The sequence below is a fragment of the Rhinatrema bivittatum genome, chromosome 3 (genome assembly GCF_901001135.1).
Source record: "Rhinatrema bivittatum chromosome 3, aRhiBiv1.1, whole genome shotgun sequence".
Classification (NCBI taxonomy): Eukaryota; Metazoa; Chordata; class Amphibia; order Gymnophiona; family Rhinatrematidae; genus Rhinatrema; species Rhinatrema bivittatum.
In genome coordinates, this window is record NC_042617.1 from 573905620 (window position 1) to 573928799 (window position 23180).

General features: G+C 42.9%; 1 protein-coding gene across 4 annotated transcripts in view; it reads right to left on the reverse strand.

Moving 5' to 3' along the window:
* Positions 1-23180, reverse strand: part of RGS17 (regulator of G protein signaling 17) — a 188593-nt gene that overhangs the window by 119360 nt on the left and 46053 nt on the right. For all 4 annotated transcript variants that reach the window (XM_029596572.1, XM_029596570.1, XM_029596571.1 and 1 more), the window contains exon 2: positions 2600-2632. The gene's annotated coding sequence lies outside the window, so the exon portion shown is untranslated. The remainder of the gene's footprint in view (positions 1-2599; positions 2633-23180) is intronic.

Here is a 23180-nt window from a genome sequence, read left to right on the forward strand (position 1 = left end):
TGAAGAGACAATCGATCAAAGAATCTTCAGAAAGGTGAAAGCCAGAGACAGCGGAGAAAACTCTTGCTATCACTCGGATGAGGGGTCAGAGGGGATCAAGGAGGAGATTATCCTAAAGTGAGATCCCATTCCAGATCAGAACATTACACCCTCTCTGCCTCTGGGTCCGGGTCCACTACACCACCTGTTTGGCCTCAAACCTTCTTGAACCCTACTGAGAAGCTGGTACGTCGCTCACTCAGGTGCCAGACCCTCTCACATTTTTTTTTTTTTTTATGATATATGCATATATCCTCCCCTGCCCCAACCCCTCTCCTCCCTACACACGTTAGGATGGTGAGGGGAATGTGCAAGTGGTATCAGGAGGTGTTCGGGTTGTATGCATTGGGCATGTGTGTGCCTGGGAAACTCATCCCATCTTCACCCTTCCCTCGCATGTGTGTGTGTGCACATTCCTTCCCCCTCTGCACTCTCTGTCCCCCTTCCTATTCTGCCCTTCCTTGCTACCACTGTGTGTGTGTGTGGATGTGTGTGTGTTTTGTGGGAAAGTGAGTGTGAGGGGGGATTTGTTGGGGATGTTGGAGTGTGTTTTTTCCACCTTGCACTCTCCACCCCATTCCCCCCACCCCGGTGTGTGTGTTTGGGGGCGTGTACATGTTTTAGGAGGTTGGTGTATGTCTTATGGGGCATATTGAATGGTGTGGGCATGTGAGTGTGGGTGTATGTACAGTACATTCCCCCCCTCAAATTATCTACTTTGTCCCCTCCCTTAATTGAACTCTCCATTTTGACCCATTCTGTACTCTCCCCACCCACCTCTTGGTGTGAGTGATATGGGGGTGGAGGAAGTGTGGGCATCAGGAAGTGATTGGTGGGGCTCACTTCCTCTTCTTCCAATTTGTGTGTATGGATTGGGGGAGCTGAAGTGCACTGGAATGTGAGGCTGGATTGCAGGTGTGTGCGTGTGTCAGGGAGTGAGCAATAGGGGTGAGTTGGATGCGTCTGTGAAGATTTGGGGGTACAGGGCTGTGTATGTGAATAGAAGTGGTGTAGGTGGTAGTATGTGGGGGTGTAGAGTGGGTGGTGGTGATGATGTGTGAAAATGATAGGTGAAGGGGGATTGAGTATGTTGGGGAGGTGAGAGTTGGTAATGTTAGGGTGTATGGTTTGTGTTTTTTGGGAGGGTAGTTGTAGTTGGTATTGGGGTGCATGTGTGTGTGTGTGAGAGGTTTGGAAGTGTGAGAGTGATGGTGGGTTGAGGTGTGGGGTGAAAGATTTCAAGGTGTAGGCAGGAGGACATCAGAAACACTGTGTAGGTTAGAAAGGTTCCATAGCCAGAATGGCAGAGGATGGACAAGAGGTACTCATGATTGAAATCGAAAGCCAAAGAATAACAGTTTCCGCAAAGCTGTACAAAGTAGAATAACCTACAAACAAAAGGCTATAAAGCAATTGTGAACTGGGATGATCAGCTTTCCATGTTGGCTGGTGTTTTCTTTCTATTGCTGTAGATTTGAGTACAAGATGTCACAATATTTTTCTGGATACCGGAGGCCATCAATGGGATTGTGTTCAGGATATGACTCAAAATCTGGCTTGAAGTAACATGCAGGAAAGCATGTGGTGTGAAAAGCTGTACACAAAACATTTATACTCTCAAACTGCAGTAATAGTGTAGTATATTCCAAAATCAAGAGGTAGGAAAAAATGAAAAACCTGACATGCAAAATCTATGCAAAAATCACTTTTTTTTTTTGCGTGTGTGGTGGTGGTGGTCGGGGACTGGGGAATAATAATATTGACTTACCTATATGTGGTAGAGTTGTTAAACTAACTAAATAGTAGACTTAGTCACACAAGTAATTCTTGTATACAAAAAGAAGTGAAACTTTAAAAAGCATCCATGTAGGGCTTGAACTGTAAAACATATACTGATTTTTGAGTGGTAGAAGACTTCTTACTATATCAAGCCATCATTTGGTTCCAACCACTGACTAAGCTCTGCAAAGTAGAGTTGTTTCATATCTGCAGACTTTGGACAGGCCCCAGATTTTGCACATAAAAGGTGGGCATATTGTATGGAATCAAAGACAAGGTAACCCATTACTGTAAGAGACCTGCCATTCAGATCCATGAGGAGTGAGAACTCCTGTGTGCAGCCAACAGGTCCTATCCATGGCCTATCTCAATGGTCCAAAATGCAACAATATAGGCCTAGCAGATGGCTACAGGCCAGTTGAGACAGTGTTTTCAGTCTGGTTCGTGCTACATTGCATGCACAGAGTTTTAGGTCAGGTTGTCTTTGCTAAATCTTTGGGAAAAGGCAGTCATAAAAATGCTAGCAACACCAGGACCAGTAAAGCCAAGGACAGATAGTCTGCTGTCATCTACTAACCCAAAAGAATGATGAGAACAAAGAACCAGCAAGTGTAGTTACAAGTCCAGAAAGGTCAGAAGGATTTGTGGAAGGAGAGATATAACAGACTGTAAGGCCTGAGAATCTAAAAGGCTACAGAGAGACTGCATCCCTAAATACTAATGAAACAATTAGCATGTGCACTCATCAATGTAATATCTAAAAGGTCTTCCCCATACTTACCAGTGAACAAGGAGCAGGAATCATCCACATGATCTGAAGAGAGATGCAGAAACAAGATGTCAGTAAAGAGTTTACCACATTTTGCATTTTTGACCTCACTGGTAACAGTGGAAAAGGCATATGACATTCTTATCAAAGCCGCTGCAGAAGCTTATGCTATGGATCTCCTCCATAGCATAAGCTATGGAGGAGATCCATAGCATAAGCTATCGCCCTTGCATCATATATTTTCCTTTTCTCATCTAAGGCTCAATCTCATGCCTAAGAGGAATCAGGTTTGACCACGGATCACACCTGGTCTTTGAGGTGGAATAAGCCTCTCCAAGACAGAAGGCTGTCACCTTAATCTTGCATATTGCCTTCAGTCTGTTATCACCTGAGCACCTGCACCTGAAAGCTTGATCACACCTAAAGGAATTCACAGACTAATGAGCAGAGCTCTCACATTTCTCAGTAATGCAGCTTACTAGTTTACTTAACTACATGTAATCTAGCCACTTAAGAATCATAAGGTCCTACGACAAACGGGATATCTGTAAATCAAAACTCAAATGTTAGCTGCTGCCTGCTAAAAATACTTTTTCTAGAAAGGTTTTGAATATAATCGATTAAATAATTTAGCCAGTAACCAGATTTTTTTGTTTTTTTTTACTAGCTAAAACTTATCCACTTAAGTGATTAACATTGTACTGTTCGTTTCCTCATTAACATCAACATAACCACTCATATTTAAAACTTACCCACCTAAATGCTAACCTGTTTCTCTGAGGTGACTACAATAGTGGCAAGGGCAAGATGTCAGAGAAAATTCAATTTCATGGCTGCAGAAATGGTGGTGGCTGAGATCGCTAGGCCCCAAGCTACTATATTTAAGGCAGACAGTGTCTGTAATGAGCTAAGAAACTGGCAAGGCCATCACCAGGCAGGTAAATGCTGTCCACTGTGGAAACAGGGAGGTGCAGGACCTGAAAAAAAGTGGCAGGCACTGAAGAACGAGGCCAAGAGGAAGGATGTAGGCAACCTACAACTCTCTGTCTCACATAGGGAGGGCTTGACACCCCTGAAACAGTAATTGCTGCAGTCCTTGGATGGAGTGGTTATCAGTGGGGGTCTTGTGGTAGACACCTCTAGTTCTGTCAGATGCCAAGTAAATAATGTTAGATTCTTTGTTGCCAACTTTTTACCTGAACTTATTTAGCTCAAAGATGACAAACCATGGATTGCATAGAAGGGCCAATAAATTATGTGGCCTGGTATGCTCTTTGAGAGTCATGTCCATTCCTTATATGAAGAATGTATGGTCATTGTTGACCCCCTACTCTCTGGTCATGTTTTCTTCTGCAACGTCTCCACTAAGTAGGTGTTGTAAGTATAGTTGATAGCTTTGAAAAAACATTTGGTTATAGCAAACAACTGAATAGTCTGAGTCCCAAAGGCATTGTCTATGTGCAATGAAATGTGACTATTTTATGGTAGCTTGGGAAGACTTTGAAGCCTAAACAGATATGCCAAGTTAACCAGTCCTGATTTGGAACAGATATCATTGCTTGATTGTGCAATGAACTGAAAAGTAACTTAGTAATGACAGCACAAAATGACCCTATAGTCCATCCAGTCTGCCCAGCAAGTTTCTTTTTTTTTCTTTTTAATTTTTTTTTATTAAGCTTTTCATTTACATAAGGAAAAAAAAAAAAAAGTCACAGGCAAAATAATCAAGAATACACAATAAATCATGTCCATATACTTCATCTAGTTCACTTTATTTAGGGAACTTCAAAATAAAAAGGAAAGAAAATTCTTATAAGGGATAGGAGAGCATTATACTATTGACTATCTGTATATTTCATTACACCACAGATTTATCTCTGATGAGATGGATCCACAAACACAACATGTTTCTTATGAGAACTAATCAAACACTTACATGGATATTTGAGAAAGTGGCACCCGGGTCTAAGACCTTCTGTCTAAGTTGCAAAAACTGTTTCCTATGAAGCTGGGTAATGCAAGGTACATCAGGAAAAACCTGAACTCTATAATCACAAAAGCAAATATATTCTTATTTTTAAAAGCCTTCTGAAAAATTGCATCCCTGTCTTGCTGGGAGGAAAATGAAACTAATAACGTTGATCTAAGAGGAACAGTATCTGTAGATGACTCTGAAACATCTGATAATGGAGGGCTCTCCATCACCATAGTATCTAACCCCCCTCCCAAAGGGGCACTAAGTATCCTATATTTAGATACAATTTTTGACAAAATAGGTATTTTATCTTCAGGAAAAAGTAGTATTTCAATTAGATATTTTTTTTTAAATGATTCATAGGCTGATAGCAAACCAGAGCCTGGAAAATTCAAGAGCCTGAGATTCTTCCCCCTAATCTGATTTCCAAGGACTCTAATTGATCATGCAATTGCAAATTATCTTTAATTTGAGCCACACTCCGCCCCCCCCCCCCCAATGACTTGTAAGGAAAATATTTGAGAAGCCATAGTAGCAATTGAGTTATCAACTGAATCCAATCTCGCTTCATGCTCTTGCAATTTACATGTAGTATCTTCTGTTATTCCACTGAGCTGAGACACAGTAGATAACATAACTTTCTCTACTCTACTGACCAGTCTCCAGATAGCAATCAGAGCAATGTCTCGTGGTTCTTCACCCAAGCTCAGGTTTATCATTAGGAAGCCAAGCAGCCAGTAATGGAACGCTTTCTTTAGAGTCAGCCTTATCACAAGAGGAGAAAGACAAGGGCCACTCACCCTTGACGTTGAAGATATTACAACTGGAGAAATCTCACGCTCCAGCTGGTTTTGACAGATGGAAACAGAAGGCACAACCAATCCAGCAGAGTCCAAATTACTTGTTGCTTTTGAAACAAAAGGAGCAAGTTCATTCCCAGAATGACTGGGCGTTATTATTGCCCCTTCCACCATCAGAGGCTGTGGAGGAGGTAGACTCACCATGGGGCTTAAGAAGACTCCTAAAGAACTCGAAGCTCCCTCATTCGCCCCTGTTGGGGTAGATACCAGAATTAGTCGTACATCACTCCCACTGGACCACTAGCAGTGGGAATGATGTACATCTTGCCTTTCCTCTTTTCCCCATATACAGACTGATGCAATACAGCGTGCTCAGCTGAGCGCACTGTTTGACCCATGGTTAGATGCACGTCCACAACCCTTTATGCTAGAAGGGGATTAGCATATCCAAAACGCGCATCCAACCCCCCGCAAACTTAATAGCGCTCATCACATGCAAATGCATGTTGATGAGGCTATTAGTTATTCTCCCCCAATTCAAAAAAAATATGCACCCAACACGCACATTTTAATCTGCAAAAACTAACACCTGCCTGGAGCAGGCATTAATTCTTGAGGAGCCCAAAAAAAAGAAAAGAAAAGAAAAGCAGAAAATACTGCTTTTCTGTTCCTTTTTTTGGTTCCTCTGACTTAGTATCATTGTGTTATTAAGTCAGAGGAATCAAAATAGGAGAATTTTAAAAAAAAGTGTGCCAGTGGGCAGGTTAGGTAAAGGGACGCTCAATTAACGAGCGTCCATTTTCCTAACCGGTTGACAGCCACCTTTCCCGGGCGCCCGCTGCCAAGGAGGCACTAGGGGCACACGATTTCCCCTAGCACCTCCTTTTTACCATGGCACCCGATCTAAATATTAAATCAGGCACCTGGAAGAGGTGAATGAGCACCCGTTTAATGCACACAGATATTGCAATGGCCTGATAGAGAGGTAGGGGAAACAGTGAGGCAAATTTCCCCCCCAAGGGCGCACCCCTTTAGCGCACGGCTTCAGCTGCACACCACAGCCCATTGGTTTAAATAAGCTGTAGCACTTAGATGATGTCTCAGTTCAGCACCGGTAGGAGGCGGGGGGCGCACTCCAACACCTGCTTTCACTTCCTTCTCTCCGTGGGTGCCAGTAATCACCGCAGCCCATCAATGCAGAGAGCAATGTTGCAGTTGAGTCAAAGGCATCAAGTCTAACTAGTTAAGGGTAGTAACCCTATGCCTTCTGTTAAGGGTAGTGATTGCCACACCATGCAGCCTTTTCTTCATTTCCAACATCTAGTCTTTAGGGATCTACAGTGTTTATCCCATGCCCTTCTGAATTCGTTTACAGACTATTGCTGGACAGTGACAAGAGATGTTCCATTTAATGAATACAAGACACAAGCCAAGAAGAGCTGAGTAGCCACTGAACAAGGGCTACAAATCTATCCATATATATATGCACGTAACCCTTTGAAAATCCACCCCACAGTACATAACATTTCTATAAATATCAAATCAGCAAAAGGATTAGTTACATAAACAGGACAAATAAAATATTATAAGTCCATAAATAAATGAAAAGGCCTAAGTTTACAATTTAAGAGTGCACATATACCAAAGTTGTAATATCTATGCAATAGACAAATGCAAAATGACTATTGTTTCCATGATGTTTAAGCTTTTACAATTGGTTTAATTGTCATATTTGAATTCAGCACATCAACATCAATAGTAAATGGCACATTTTTTCGCTGAAGCAGAGGATTAAAAAAAAAAAAAAAAAAAAAAAAAAAAAAAAATATATATATATATATATATATATATATATATATATATAATCAGTGTTTGAAAGAGGAAGTAGCACAGTAGATATCGTAGAGGTCAAACAGTATGTCTCTGTTTGATATGTTCTGCTTACCACCTCTACGAGATCTAGATGGCAGAAGAGCTGTACACCTGTGGTAGTGCATGCCTCTGTCCTGCGCACGAAGGAGCACAACAAAGGAGCTGACCCATTTGTGTGTGTGTGGAGTGCATAATGGTTTGAAAGTGATTTTTGAACCTGAAGTTTAATATGGACTTTGTTTTGACAATTGCTTTAACACACTGATTTCTTTCAATTTCCTTTTAGAGGTCCTCGCTTCTGTGGTCTCTTATTTCCTGACTGTTTATTGTAGCTTGACTGTCTTCCTGGATATGTTGGTTGGGATATATGATTCCTACTATTACCGGAGAGGTTTGGGCATTCAGAAGAAATGAAATAGGAAATGAGACAATTTCCTATTTCATTTTGGATTGTTGTCAAAACAGAACAAAGCTACATTCTGATGAAATTTCATTGGAATCTTGTTTTGTTGTGAAAACCTTTTTTTTTTTTTTTTTTTAAAGGCACTGGTCGGGTATAGGCCTAGGCCCGAAGCTCAGGACTTGCCTAGAGAGTAGGCGGAGATCCAAAGCAGAGCTCCCAGCCTACACTCGAGCATGACTCCTGTGCCTTGGCCTGGGGTTCGCCTAGGCACAGCCCATGACCCGACAATGGAACTGCAGCCTACGCCCGAGGGCAATGCCTTGGTTCTTGGCCTAGACCCTGAACCCGATGTAGGGGCCTAAGGCTGAGACCTGAGCAAAGCCGCAGGCCCAGGAAATTTCATGATGAGCCCGCCCTCTATACTTACCAAATCTGACACCATCTCCTGGCCCAATGGCCAGGTTTCGACACTGGGGCCTTGGGTCTGGACCAAGACTCAAGGCTGGGTCCTGACACCTGGGTCTCGGGCCCACGCCCAAGCCCAATCCTGTAGCCTGGAGGCCTGGGCCTTGGCCCAGTCCCAGGTCTGATGCCAGGGTCCAGTTTGGTGGCCAGGTCCAGATGCCTGGGCCTCAGCCTAGGCCTAAGGCTGGGTGCCATGACCTGGCTTAGAGGTTGGATGCCAGTGCCAGGCCTCAGCCCAGACCCAGGCCCAAAGCAGGAGCCTGGCCCAGTGGCCGGGTCCCTATGCCTGAAAACCTGTGCACACACCCAGGAATTTTAAATCATCCACACAAGTGTGCGCATACTATTTAAAATGCACCTGGTGTGCACCTGGTGTGCAAACATTATTCGCTTATCTTCCTTAGAAATGTGTTGGCTATAAAGCACGCAGCTAAGCAGATCTTAAAACATGCGCACATGAAGGAAATAGCCAGTTTGACAAATTAGTGCCCTAGTTTGCCCAGTCTATTTCTAGGTCATCCAGACCTCTATGGTTCTCGAGACTCTACTCACCCCAGTTTACCCAGACCCCCTCACCCAATCGTTTAAGGCCTAAAATGATTTTTCTTCAAACTAACACCTCATCAAGAGCAGAAGTAAATAAGAGCAGGTAATAGCCTAACATGCACTGTGTGCATGGGATTTAAAGTCCATATTTATGCCCTTAAATGTTGGCTCCACCCCAGAACACCCCTGACACGTTCTTACTCTGCCCCTTTTTCCCCGCACATTGGGTTGCTCCTGCATACGCACATATGCACATAATTAGGCTGGTTTAAAATATGCGTGGCTCACACCTGGCCCAGATATGCCCGTATATGGACCTTTTTATGCGAGCAACCCATGGGCTGTCTTCAGCAAGAAAGTCTTAGATATGGAGACACAGGGGGGAAAAAACAAACAAACAAAAAAAAAAAAACCACCTGCAATCTAGGAGTGGTGTTTAAAATAAAAAGTGGTTTATTGTAACAAAGAATATCCATGCAAGGATAGCAAAAATCATCATCATAAACAAAAGAATAACGACGCCTAAAGATCATAATCTCTTTGTCCATCATGCAGACTGAATCAGTGTCCTTCTCCCAAAAATTGCACAAAAGGAACGGAATGCTTCAAAACTTTGGTAGGAAAAATAGGAATAAAATTAACAAGAAGTCTATTCAGCCCAAATGTTCTCCTTGAGAGCAGTGCAAGCAGGCCCAATCCTGCTCCTTCCAGAAATGGTAGCTTCCCGTCAAGGTTGCTCAGGTCAAAAACAGGCCCACTCTCTATAAGGCAAAAATCTCTCTTTACAGAGAAAAACCCCTTCTGGTCTGTGAAGGCATAAAAATAGGATTTACCCTGAATAATCCCTGTATGTAGGCTGAGGGTACATTGAGATCAACTGAAAACACAACTGCAAATTTCTCCAAGCAAAAACCTTACAGCCAAACAATGTGAGCATGTGCCACTCAGATTATATGTGGGGAGCTTGACCAATGCCAAGACAAGGGGCATGGTCAATACCTATGGAGGGTTCAAAAATGCAAAAAATCTTCCGGCAGATGGAAAATGTTTGGTAAGGGTGCAAAGTCACCGTTATACTTTCTTTTCCCTTCCCTGAAGGTGCTGCCTGGTTGAGATGAAATGCTTGTTTATTTAGGTTCCCAGATGACAAAGTGCTACTTCCAGAGGACTCCAGGACTGGACATACTCATGCAGCATACAGTGGCATATAGGAGTAATATCTTGCAAGCAGTCATATTTTGTGGATGGCCCGTGCCATTTTTTAAGATGGCGCCGGCCGTCCATTGCTCCTACCATGTGACAGAGGCCGGCCAATGGCACCGATAGCCCCTGTCACATGGTAAGGGCAAAGGATCACCAGTGCCATTTTGTGTACTGGCAGCTGACGGCCCGAGAGCGGGAGATCACTCCCGGGACCCCCGCTGGACCATCAGGGACTTTAGGCAAGTTTTGGGGGGAGGGGGTCGGGAGGGTGGGGGATTGTAATTAACTAAGGGCCTTATTTTCCAATATCGCATTGGTAACGCATTAGGGGGCATTACCAATGCAAATGAGGCTTCTTTCGTGCAGTGGGGAAAAATCGCGTGCGGCGATGTTTTCGCCATTCACGAAAACATTAGCGCCGCATGCGATGTTTCCCCAGTGCACGATGATTCTTTCAGTCTTTTATCGCAGTGCACGATAGTCCCAGACAGCCTGTTTCCAGGGGGGGGGAAGAAAGAGAGAGAGAGAGAGAGAGAGAGAGAGAGAGAGAGAGAGAGAGAGAGAGAGAGAGAGAGAGAGAGAGAGAGCGCCTTACTATAGTGCCTATGCCCTACATAGGTATTTTAACCCCTATGGGAGGGCCACCTACTAACTTGGGGTGGGGATTAGGTATGAGCGTCGGGGGTTGGGGGCCACTTTCGCATTCCACCTGAGACCTACGGACAGAACAGTGGTCTCTAGTGCAGATTTGGTGGCTGTCGGAGTGAGGACGCTCACTCCAAGAAGTGGTTTGGGCAATGTTCTCTCTACCTAGCTTGATGGACACTCTACCTGGGCAACAACATGCTAGGTGGAGAGAATGTTGGCCAAATCTCCGCTTGGAGTGAGCGTCCTCACTCCAACGGCCAGCAAATCTGCACTAGAGACCACTGTTCAGTCCGTAGGTCTCATGTGGAATGCGAAAGTGGCCCCCAACCCCCGACGCTCATACCTAATCCCCACCCCAAGTTAGTAGGTGGCCCTCCCATAGGGGTTAAAATACCTATGTAGGGCATAGGCACTATAGTAAGGCGCTCTCTCTCTCTCTCTCTCTCTCTCTCTCTCTCTCTCTCTCTCTCTCTCCCCCCCCCGGGAGCCTGAAACAGGCTGTCTGGGACTATCGTGGATGGCGGTACTCCTTTTCAGGCCCGTAACGCAGTAAGGTTGGGGTTTTTTTGGTTCGGGATAGCCGAAAAAAAAAAATCGGCCGAACCACGGGAAATGAAATTTCCCATGGTGGGCAGATAACGAAGGCCAAACCAAAAGGTTCGGCCAAATCACATCTCTAATATGCACAACTTTCTTCTCTCTCTTAACACACGTTCATTCTCATGCACTCCCTTATATTCTCTCTCACACACATGCTCACTACGTCACATGCTGTCTCTTGTACATGCTCACTGGCCCACATGCTCTCTCTCACAGACATGCTCACTGTGTCACACACTCACACTCCTGTTCATACACATGTTCACTGGCTCAATCACTCTCTCATATACATGCTCACACACGTTCACTGACTCATGCTCATTGGCTCAATCGCTTTTTTTTATACTCACACACAGGCCCACTGGCTTAATTAGTCGTCTTGCTCAAATATATGCTCATTGGCTCATTTGTTCTCTCTCGCTCACACACATGCTCCGGTAACCACAACAAGCCCAACTGTATTATTTGATGCAACAATGGAAAAACAGAAACAATCACTCCTCACAAAGCATCAAGCAATAAAAATCAAGAGATATAAGACATCATTCATAATATTAAAACCATGAAAACAATGAATATATCAAAACAGCCAACAAACATAGGGGTCCCAATATTCAAATAACATTCAGCTTAAGTTAGCCGAATAAGTAGGATTTAAGTGGTTAAGTAGCGGCCATTGAATATGTGCTTACATTTAGTGGCTGCTGCTTAGCCACATAAGTCCCTTACATGGCTAAAATGTTAGCTGCATAAGTTGTGGGCAGGCAATGGGTGGAGCGACTTTGCCGCATAACTTATTTCTATTTATTATATTTATATTTCTGCAATTAAACAATTATTAGTTTATATGAAATTGGTTTTGAACCTCAATAAAACTCAGATTATACTGAGAGACCCCAAAACATTCAAGAGAAGTCTAAAGACATGGCTTTTTAAACAAGCCTTTTATAAAGAGACCGGAGAATAGAAAATACACTGGAATAAACAGAAGAGCACCGGCACACAGCACTGTTCTCCTAAATGTGCATTACAATATTTTAACAACTTGAGTACACAATGAATGTAATAATATAACACAGTAAATGTGATTTTTTTGACCTGTAAAAGTACCTTCTAGGTACACATGGTCAGAACCTACATCACTAAACATTTGTACGTATTTTTATGATTTAATGTAACTGAAACTTAATGGCACCTGTTAGAATGTACTATAGAACGCTTACTCCAAACTTACCTATGTGCCTACATGTAAACTGTTGCGATGGTAGATAACTTAGCAACGGTATAGAAAAGATTTTAAATAAATAAATAAAATAAATATTATTAAATAGAAAACAGATTAAATAACCCATCTTTTTTTCAAAAGGACTCTACCAAAATTGACTTAGTCATCCATGCATGAGATCTAGGAATAATAAATAGACAGCAACCTGAACATGAGAAAGCACATTAGTAGGAAAAGTAGAGATGGATATAATAAACTCCTTACATTACGACATTTAAAACCTCTTCTCACTCATGAAAATTTCTGTACTGTACTTCAAACACTAATATTTTCAAATTTAAATTATTGTAATGCCCTCTTACTTGGCCTCCTGGCAAGTATGTCAAGACTGTTGCAAATTATGCAGAATGCTAAAGTTTGATCATATCACACCAATTTTTATTTCTTTGTATTGGTTACCAGTAAAATACAGAATTGATTTTAAAGTTCTTTGCCTTTTACACAAATTTGTTAACGGTGAAAAACAGAATGGCCCAATGCGGCACTGCATCTTTATACCCCTCAAAGAAACTTAAGATCATCTAATAAAGGTCTTTTGGTGGTACCCTCTGTATGCACGGAGCATCTTAGTGAGATTAGGGAGAGAGCCTTATTATTAGCAGGACCCAAATTATAGAATTCTTTACCGACTGAATTAAGGCCGCAAGCAGATTTTATGATTTAAAAAATTTTTTTTCTAAAAACATGGCTTTTTAAAAAAAGCCCTTGAGGGAATGGAATAATTTGATATTATTTTGGCAGTGATGTTTTACTGAAGAATTTCTGAAGAATGAGGCACACTTTTTATTTTAAGTTTTTTATGTCTTTTAGTTTTATATTTTTATTTTGGTAATATATTTTTATTATTAATATATTTATTGTAATTTTGGATTATTTTATAATTTCTTGATTTTACTATTTATTGTAAACCATTGTGACTGAATATGGAACGATGGTATATAAAAGCTTTAAATAAATAAATAAATAAATAATTAATTAGTAATATTCAGTCAGCCGAATGAGTTTACCAGCTACATTAGACAATTATAACTGATATGGTTAAGTACAAATATATGTGTGTATATTCAGTGACCTAGCTGTGCTGCTGAATATCCCATGTAATTTAGCCAGATAAGTTATCTGGCCAAGTTACTTAAACAGACATCTTTCAATATTGGGCCCCTAATGATTTAAAAAGTCATATAAATTTGTTCTAATATTTCCCAAACACAATAAAATATTTCAAAACAGCAGACACATGAAATAACACCCTAAAATAAAAACAAAAAATAATTAAAAAATTAAAAAATCCTCAGCTCTCCATACCATTAAATAAATAAATATCTGGCATCTTTTGATTTCCCGGATTGTTGTGGATTTGGGTGAAGAATGCCACACAATCTTTATCCTCTCTCTCTCTCTCTCCTTCACACACACAGGCCCTCTCTTTCTCATACAGACATGCAGGGTCTCTGTTATGGATACATGCAGGCTCTCACTCTTTCATGTACGCATGCAGGTGCTCTCGTACAGACATGCAGGCTCCCATTCTCATGCACACATGCAGGTACTCTCGTACAGACATGCAGACACACTCTCTCTCATACACATGCAGGTGCTCACACACATACATATATTCAGGCTCGCTCTCATATACTCTTACAGGCTCTCTCTCTTTCATATAAACATGCAGGCGCTCTCGCTCATGCACACATTCAAGCTCTCACTCTTTCATACACACACATGCAGGCTCACTCTCCTGCACATATTCAGGCTCTCTCTTTCATATACAGATGCAGGCTCACTATTGTGCACATATTTAAGCACTCCTCTCTTTCATACACTCCTGCAGGCTCACTCTCATGCCCATTTTCAGGCTCTATCTCTCTTTCATACAGAATTGCAGGCTCTCTCTCTTTCATGCACCATGCAGGCTCACTAAAATCATCTTCTTTAGAACATGTATGAGCTGCCTGTTGAAGTCTGTGAGATGACAGACTCCCCCTCCCACACACTCCCCTCTTTACAATGAACTCTAAGGGCTTTGCCAGCTGCTTTAAACCCCTGCCCTAAATTCTTGAACTCTTCAAGTGCTACATCAACTCCAAATGTTGCTACATAATGGCTCCCCAATTCAACAATGACCACTTCGGAATCCCTTTTTCTGCACCTATTTATTTAAAAAAATTTTTTTTTACATACTAATTCCAAAAAGCACAGGAATGGCAAACTTTCAAACTGGTACACGGGTGCATGTACGCTGGTGCATGGCTGAGATAGTGCGTCCCTAGTGCCTCCTTATTGGCAGAAGTGGTGGCTGTCAGCGGGTTTGACAGCAGACGCTAATTTTACCGACGACGGTTGTCGAACCCACTGACAGCCACGGGTTCGGAAAATGGACGCCGGCAAAATTGAGCGTCTGTTTTCCCACCCGTGGGCAGATATATATATTTTTTTTATTTTGGGGGGCCTCTGACTTAATATCACTATGATATTAAGTCGGAGGGTGTACAGAAAAGCAGTTTTTTCTGCTTTTCTGTACACTTTCCTGCTGCCGGCCGAACTTAACTCCTGCCTTTGGGCAGGCGTTAATTTTTGAGAGTAAAATGTGCTGCTTGGCTGCACATTTTACTTTCTGTATTGAGCGGGACTAACTAATAGACTCATCAACATGCATTTGCATGTTAAGCGCGCTATTAGTTTCGGGGGGGTTGGATGCGCATTTTCCACACGCTATTACCTCCTTACTGTATAAGGGGTAATAATAGCACGTCAAAAATGTGTGTCCAAACAGGGGCTAATGGCGCGCTCAGCCTGAGCGCACCGTACTGAATCGGCCTGAGCGCACCGTACTGAAATCGGCCTGTTTAATTAGATTAAACTTCAGTATATGGGCAGTGTTATTTTTAAACGGAGTTCACCACTTCACACTGTAGTACTGTGAGGAAAACAAATATAATCACCGAAGTATATTGGCGCCTCCCTTTTGGTAAGCCATGAAAAGTTTGCAAGACTGGTCTCACAAAGTTTCCAGGTGAAGATTACAAGTTGATTGCTCAGTGCTTAACACTGTAACATGTTACCTGTCCAGAACGCCTATGAGGAAGCTTGAATAAAGCAAGAGCAGAGAATGCTTCGTAGTAAGGGCTTGGTAAAAACTGTAATCAAATGAACACAAAACTTCATCTACTTTACAGATAAGGTTGTTTGTTTCTGTACGGTTCAGAGATGAAATATGCTGCATTCAGTTTACTATTTCTGTATCTATATCTATCTCCATTCCACTATGGAATGAAACAGAACCCCACACATAACAGTTTAGGTGTTTCCTATCATACTGAGATCTTCCTATCCTTAAATCCTGTTGCTCAGCATTCCCGTAATGGCCCCTTCCAAAATCATATCTCATCATCATCGACACTCCTTGCTGTACAGTCAGTCACACGCTGCTCTCTTAAGGCTTCCTGAGATTTACTTTCACACAACCATTTCCCATTTTGTGGGTAAGGTTCTGTTGGGTGTCCCCCCCCCCATAGGACAGCTCTGTGCGGTGCTCTGGTCTTCCTGCCAAGATGATTTGTTTTCAGTATGTTTTCCTCTAAATAGCAGTTTGACCTTTCGGTCCCTGACAAAAGATATATCTGTTACCGGTTTAAATGCCGCACTTAGGTTCTAAAGAATTAAAGTGGTTGGCACACTGTTCCCCCCTAGTTCCGTTTCTACCTAAAACAAATTTTAACTTGCTGAAGAGCACATCTCGAACTGTAGCCTCCGAAAAGAAGCAATCCTTTAAAATAAGTGAAGTATTCTTCATTGACACTGGAACAAAAGAAAACCATCTTTTAAGTGGCCTCTGTCCCACATGTTGCACGAACATTTCTTCTTTTGAGGAGATTAAAGTATAGAGCTCCGTGGGCGAGTTTATTTCAGCAGTTGATCCCTAATTGACTAATGGTCGTAACAAGAGGCAATGTTCTTTCTTACATAAAGCTTTGGCCTTTTCTAAAAGGCCCTTCATGGCCTAACAAGAATAGAAAGGGGGAGAGGGGGGGGACCCAGGATGAACTCACATTTCATTCTTTGTGATTATTTATTTTAAGACCATTAGATGACTCATGGGACTGGCACAGAGTTTTCTTCTTGAGGGCAGTAATTCCAATCTGGTTCAGATGATAGGGACCAAAATTCAATGCCAGCTGAACATTGGGGACCTACAAGCAATGAACTGGATATATGTTGGCCCTCATCACAAAACCTGCCTTCATAGCTTGGCACTAAATAGTACTGGTACTGCCACATTGTTGCGCAGGAGGTGGACCTTTGGGCCGAGGTGGGGTTGACGCTACCCACAGGGCAAGCTCTAGGGTCCTGCCGTTGGCAGGTAGAGCTGGCTGATTGATGGAGGCCGGCTGGAGCTTTGCCAGTACCAGCCCTCGTTCCCCACAGGTTGAGCCCTTGGATACCAGGGCCTGCTGGTCTTAGGTGGGCCTCCGGCCAAGGATATCCGAGAGATGATGAGAGGATCAGCCAGAGGCAAGCAGTGGTGGTTGAGATTGGAGAACAAGTCCAGACGAGGCAGAGTCCTGGAGACCTGGGCGCCAAGGAGAACAGGAACAAGACAGGGGGCGCCTGAGTAAGAACAAGCCAAAGCCTGAAAGACCAAGACCAGAGTAGATTCAGCAGAGGCTTGGAAGAACAGGCTATGATCGGGGCAGGCTGCAGGCAAGGAGAAGTGGCAAAACAGGCATGGGTCAAACCAGGACTCAAGCAGAGAGTGGTCAGGCGAGGCAAAGGTCAGGAATCAGGCAGTAATGTAGTCGGACGAAATGGAGGTCAAGCCTGGTATCAATCTGAAGCAAGGCAAGAGGTAGTGACAAACACAGGAACAGGAATGGATATCAGGAGAAAGGCAAGACCACGGACGAAGTAGTAACAAACCGGGAACCAGGAACATGAAGGAACAAGCAACTAGTAAACGACATGCATGGAGACCTGTTGCCAAGGCAAGGAAGCAGTGGCTGTGCCCGGCCTTATATACCCAGTGACATCATCATCTGGGGCCGCGGGCTGGTTTCCCACAGCGGCCCCTTTAAAGTCAGAGTAAGTGCGCATGTGCCTAGAGAGAGGCGCGATGCGGGATGACGGCGTCTCACCGCGGGCCGCGCGGGGAGACCCGCTGCGGAGCTAGGACTTCCGTGGAGGAGCAGCACGAGCACAGAGGCGGCTGCCCACGGCCACAAGAGAGGCGGAAAAAGGCACTAGAGGAGGCAAACGGGGTAAGAGGGCCCGACCGCGGGCTTGCTGCAGCCGGCACACACAACACACAGTCAGCAGAAAGGCCAAAGATTGGACTTTCCCTCTCAAAACTGGAGCCTGTTTAAGACGTTGGCAGGAAATGCCAGGAAGCTTGGACAGCCAGTGTGTTTGTGCTGTACCTATTTTCTTTGGGTAACTGGTAGGCTGATTTTCGGTGCTAAAGCATTTAAAATGTTATTTTATTTTCCACTTCGCCTGATTCTTTTTGAGACCAAGCTGCAGCGTGTTTACAGACCACCAAAAACGGAGTAGTACAAGGATAAAAGTTTAAAATGTGCATTTCAAGGCGATTCCCTTTAGACTACTGTGAATGACTCACAGGGCTGAAAGCTAAAAAACAACTCTTCCTGGGTGCATCCTGACCATCTTTTGCTAATTGTCTAAAAGACAGAGAGAGGACTGTTAGTTAGGGCAAATGGTTACTTTAAAGCAAAAACTTAAGCTGAATTCCTTTTTTTTTTTAACTACAGCCTTCAATGCATAATAAAGAATAGAGGTCTAGAGTAATATTTAAAATTTGCATATATTTTTATCAATCGAGGGGGTGATTTTCAAATGCACTTTTATGGATAAAACTGTGCTTTACAGGCGGAAGTTGCTGGTAATAAAATTGCCTGCACAACATGTAGAGAAACTTATGCATGTGTGTCCTGTATGTGCATAGGTTTACCTGGACTAGGAAGAGCACGAGTGAGGTAATAAAATTTGCAGATGATACAAAATTATTCAGAGTAGTTAAATCACATGTGGATTGTGATAAAATGCAGGAGGACCCTGTGAGACTAGAAGACTGGGCATCCAAATGGCAGATGAAATTTAATGTGGACAAGTGCAAGGTGATGCATATAGGGAAAAATAACCCTTGCTGTAGTTACACAATGTTAGGTTCCATATTAGGTGCTACAAACCAAGAAAGATCTAGGTGTCATAGTGGATAATAGGGATGTGCATTAATTTGCAAGAAATAGGAAATAAAGATGATATTTCCTATTTCGTTGCGTTTCAGGGGGCTGACGAAACGATAGGAACACCCATGAAATTTTGTGTGGTTTTCTTATCGTTTTGTTTTGGGAGGGAGAAAGGGCACATTGAAAAAAAACAAACAAAAAACCCAAGCCCACCCCAACTCTTCAAATTTAATTAATTGCAACCCCCCACCCTCCAGACCCCCCCCAAAGACTTGCCGAAAGTCCCTGGTGGTCCATTGGGGGTCTGGGGAGCGATCTCCTGCTCTCAGGCCGTCGGCTGCCAGTATTCAAAATGGCGCCGGTAGCTCTTTGCCCTTACTATATGACAGGTGCTACCAGTGCCATTGGTCGGCCACTGTCACATGATAGGAGCAATAGATGGCCCATGCCATTTTTTAAGATGTGCCAGTTGTCCATTGCTCCTATCATGTGACAGAGGCCAGCCAATGGCACCGGTAGCCCCTATCACATGGTAAGGGCAAAGAGCCACCGGCGCCATTTTGATTACTGGCAGCCGACAGCCTGAGAGCGGGAGATCACTCCCGGGACTCCCGCTGGACCACCAGGGACTTTTGGAAAGTTTTGGGGGGGTTGCAATTAATCAAATTTGAAAGGTTGGGGTGAGTTTCAGTTTTTCGTTTCGAAGCATCCAAAAAAAAAAGTCTCAAACTGCGGGAAAACAAAATTTCCCGTGGCGGGCCGATAACGAAGGCCAAACCAAAAGGTTAGGCCGAATCACAACTCTAGTGGATAATACATTGAAATAATCAATACAGCATGCTGAGATAGTAAAAAAAGCAAACAGAATGTAAGGAATTATTAGGAAGGGAATGGTAAATAAAACGTAAAATGTCTGAGTACTGCAACTCACTACTCTTAGGACTCCCCAAAACAACCACACATCCTCTCCAAATTCTTCAGAACGCCACAGCCAGAATTCTCACCAGACACAAAAGATCAGAACACATCACCCTGTTATTAAAAGATCTGCACTGGTTACCCATTGAAAAATGCATTGAACACAAAATGCTCACAATAATCCACAAAACCATAACGACGAACCCAACTGCCTAAAGACATTATTCCAAAAGCATCATCCCCAACGAAACACAAGATCAGCAAACAAAGCCCTACTCGCAATTCCCCCAATCTCCTCAGCAAACCTCACAACAGTCAGAGAAAGAGCGACATCAATAGCCGGACCACACCTATGGAACTCACTGCCAGAAAACATAAGGCTTCAAAACAACACAAAACTCTTCAAAATACTACTCAAAACTTGGCTATTCCGACAAGCCTACAAAGACGGTATTGGATAAGCTGAAGGTACTGGATAAGCCGACTGTACTAGATAAGCAGTTATCAACCTTTTGCATTTGTTTTTGTTTATTTCATAGTTATGCTATTTAGCAGTGCTCCCACGATTGTTATTGTCCTTTGGTATTTATTCAACTTTAGTCTACAATATTTTAGATTAACTACTATTACTAATGTTTTACTTCTTTATATATAATAGCTGTCATCATTCTTTTACTATATATTATTGTACTTTCCTTGTTAAATGATTGTAAACAGTTGTGAAGGTTCCCACTGATGTGACGGTATAGAAAACCAAATAAACCATAAACCATAATTCCTCTGTATCGCTCCTTGATGAGACCACACCTTGAGTACTGTGTACAATTCTCGTTGCCGCATCTCAAAAAAAAGTATATTTGCACTAGAGAAGGTACAGAGAAGGGTGACCATAATGATAAAGGGGATGGAACAGCTTCCCTATGAGGAAAGGCTAAAGAGATTAGGGCTGTTCAGCTTGGAGAAAAGACGGCTGTAGGGGAATATGATAGAGGTGTTTAAAATCATGAGAGGTCTAGAATGGGTGAATGTGAATGTATTTACTCTTTTGGATAATAGAAGGACTAGGGGGCACTCCATGAAGTTAGCATGTAGCACATTTAAAACTAATCAGAAAAAAATCTCTCACTCAATGCATAATTAAGCTATGGAATGTGTTTCCAGAGGATAAGTTTAGGGCAAAGGTTTGGACATTAAGTGCTTCTAATCAAGTTGACGTAGGGAATAGCCACTGCTATTACAGGCATTAGTATCTTGGGATATATTTAATATGTTGAGTACTTGCCAGGTGCTTGCAACCTGGATTGGCCTCTGTTGGAAACAGGATGCTGGGCTTGATGGACCCTTGGTCTGACCCAGTATGGCAACTTCTTATTTTCTTAGCTGTTCATGGGGATGGAATTAGGGAGGGATCGCTCTTACATAATTACTTGTGGATTTACCAAAACGTATGTACAAAACTTTTCCCAAAATTTGTATTTGTGCATTTTAGCAGGTATAATTGTGTGCAGGTGGTTTTAGTGGGATAATTTTCAAAGACAACATATTTTGCTTTGAAAATTGGTATAAATTTTTGCCAACTTTCTTGTGCGGGCTGTTATAAAATGATCCCCATAATGTATAAATGTTTTTAAAGGGAAATAAAAAGGGGCTTGTAACTTCAGGAGTTTCAGGGCTTGGAGACCCTTGAACTGTAAAAGGTCTCTCACCAAGGAACTACATAACTCTAGTTAGAAGTAGAATACAGAGCACACGTGGCTCTGAGAGCTACACAGCTACCTGACCTTATTGCTCGGATAAGCCTCCGGAGTTAAATTTTATTTTAACTTTGCCAAAATATTGCTTGTATTTCCTTGCTGATAGATTCTGCCTAATAATCTATGTTGCTTCAGTTTTTGAACATATATGTTCTGTCTATTTAGAATTAAGAAACTCTCTGCTAGCCTTTATTCTATAACCCTTTGTTTTTAAAGGGAGCTACAAAGGGAATTATATCCTCATCCACCCCTAGGATAATTCTTCTTGAATAGTTCTTCCAAGGACTTAGGTTAAATGAATAATATAAGATACAAGTACCATAACTTGTCTGTTAGTCAAGATAACATAATAAGTAGCCATTCTCATTGACATTTATTAGCAGAATGTCTTATTCAGTCCAACAATTGTGGTGCTTATGTCCTACGGCGTACCATTTGGAGGCTTAAGGGTTGTCCAATTTGCTTTCAGTTGTCTGCAATGAAAAAGAAGCAGATTCATTTGAAAGAGAAATGGTCTAGGTTGCAAAACCTCTCCTAGCTTGCAGCATCCAGAATATCTCCCGCAGCTCCCAGAGAGAATTCAGAAACCCTGGAATAAATGGATTACAGCAGGCTCTAATAGAATAAGACCTGGGTCCCAGAGACCCCCGATTTCCCAGCATCTAGGATATCCACCTCACTTCCACAAAGGAGTCAGAAATGCAGGAATAAACAGATAACGCTGGGCTCTGATAGAACAAAGCCTGGGAAAAAGATACCCACTCTCCCACAGGATGCAATACCCTTGTATTTTCCGCATTGGAAAATGAAGAAGCTCCAGCAATAGAAAATGAAGTGATGTCTAACAGAAAAACGTCACCCAATGCACCCAAGAAACCCTTTAACATTACCAAGTTTCATAAAAGAAAAGCTTTGTCTGCTGGGAGACTAGGTCATCAGAAAAACATAATTGGGGAATTTATTTTGAGTGGGACACAACAGTTAAATTCCTTCCAGGATCCTCAGCAGGTAGAAATGCAAATGATGTAGTCAATAGAAATAAAGAAGTAGGGACTCTAATATAAATGTTATAATTCATTGGGGTCTAATTACATTGCTAGAAACAGTATCCAAGCAGTAGAGAAAGATTTCCAAAATATAGGGAAGAAGATTAGACACTTGGCAAAGACTATTGCCTTTTCCAAAATATTACCTGTTCATAGAAGGAGAAAGGAAAGGCTAAGCCATATAGATAATGTCAGTACATGGTGTAACAAAAGTGGTTTCATATATATTTGTTACGCATCCTGTCCGCGCCCGTCCCGCACACGGGCCTGCTCACCTTCATGGTTCCACGGCAGGTCCCGGGTCGGCCTCCCTAGCAGCAGCTGCAAGCACTTCCAGGCCCCGGCGTCCCATGGCAGCGGTCGCTGGGCCGTCTACTGTGCACCAGGCCTCACGCTGGAGCTTGGCGTCTTCGGCTGTGTTGGCCACGCCCCTACGCGCGCGCGGACCGCCCGGCCTCTTTTAGGGCCAAGAGCGAGTCCTAGCTCCGCAGCGCACCCTGATTGATTCCTTGTTATAGGGAAGTCCCTGCTTGTACTTTCTTGCCTTGGCAATCGGGTCAGCGTTTGTGCTAGAATCTAGATTGTCACAGCGTTTGTTTCTTGCTCCAGTCTTGTTCCAAGTCTCGTTCCAGGATCCTTCTGTTCCAGTTCTGTTCCTGCTTCCTAGTACTCCAGCGTCCTTCTGTTCCTGTTCATCTCCCCAGGTAGTACCTCTGGAATGTCTTACTGGTACTGACCTTGGCTTGTTCCTTGACCTGCCTGCCTGCTGCCTGCCTTCTGACTCCAGTCTTTTTCTTGACCTGCCTGCCTGCTGCCTGCCTTCTGACCTCGGCCTGCCTGTGACCTCATCTGATCTCCGGAACCTGACCTCTGCT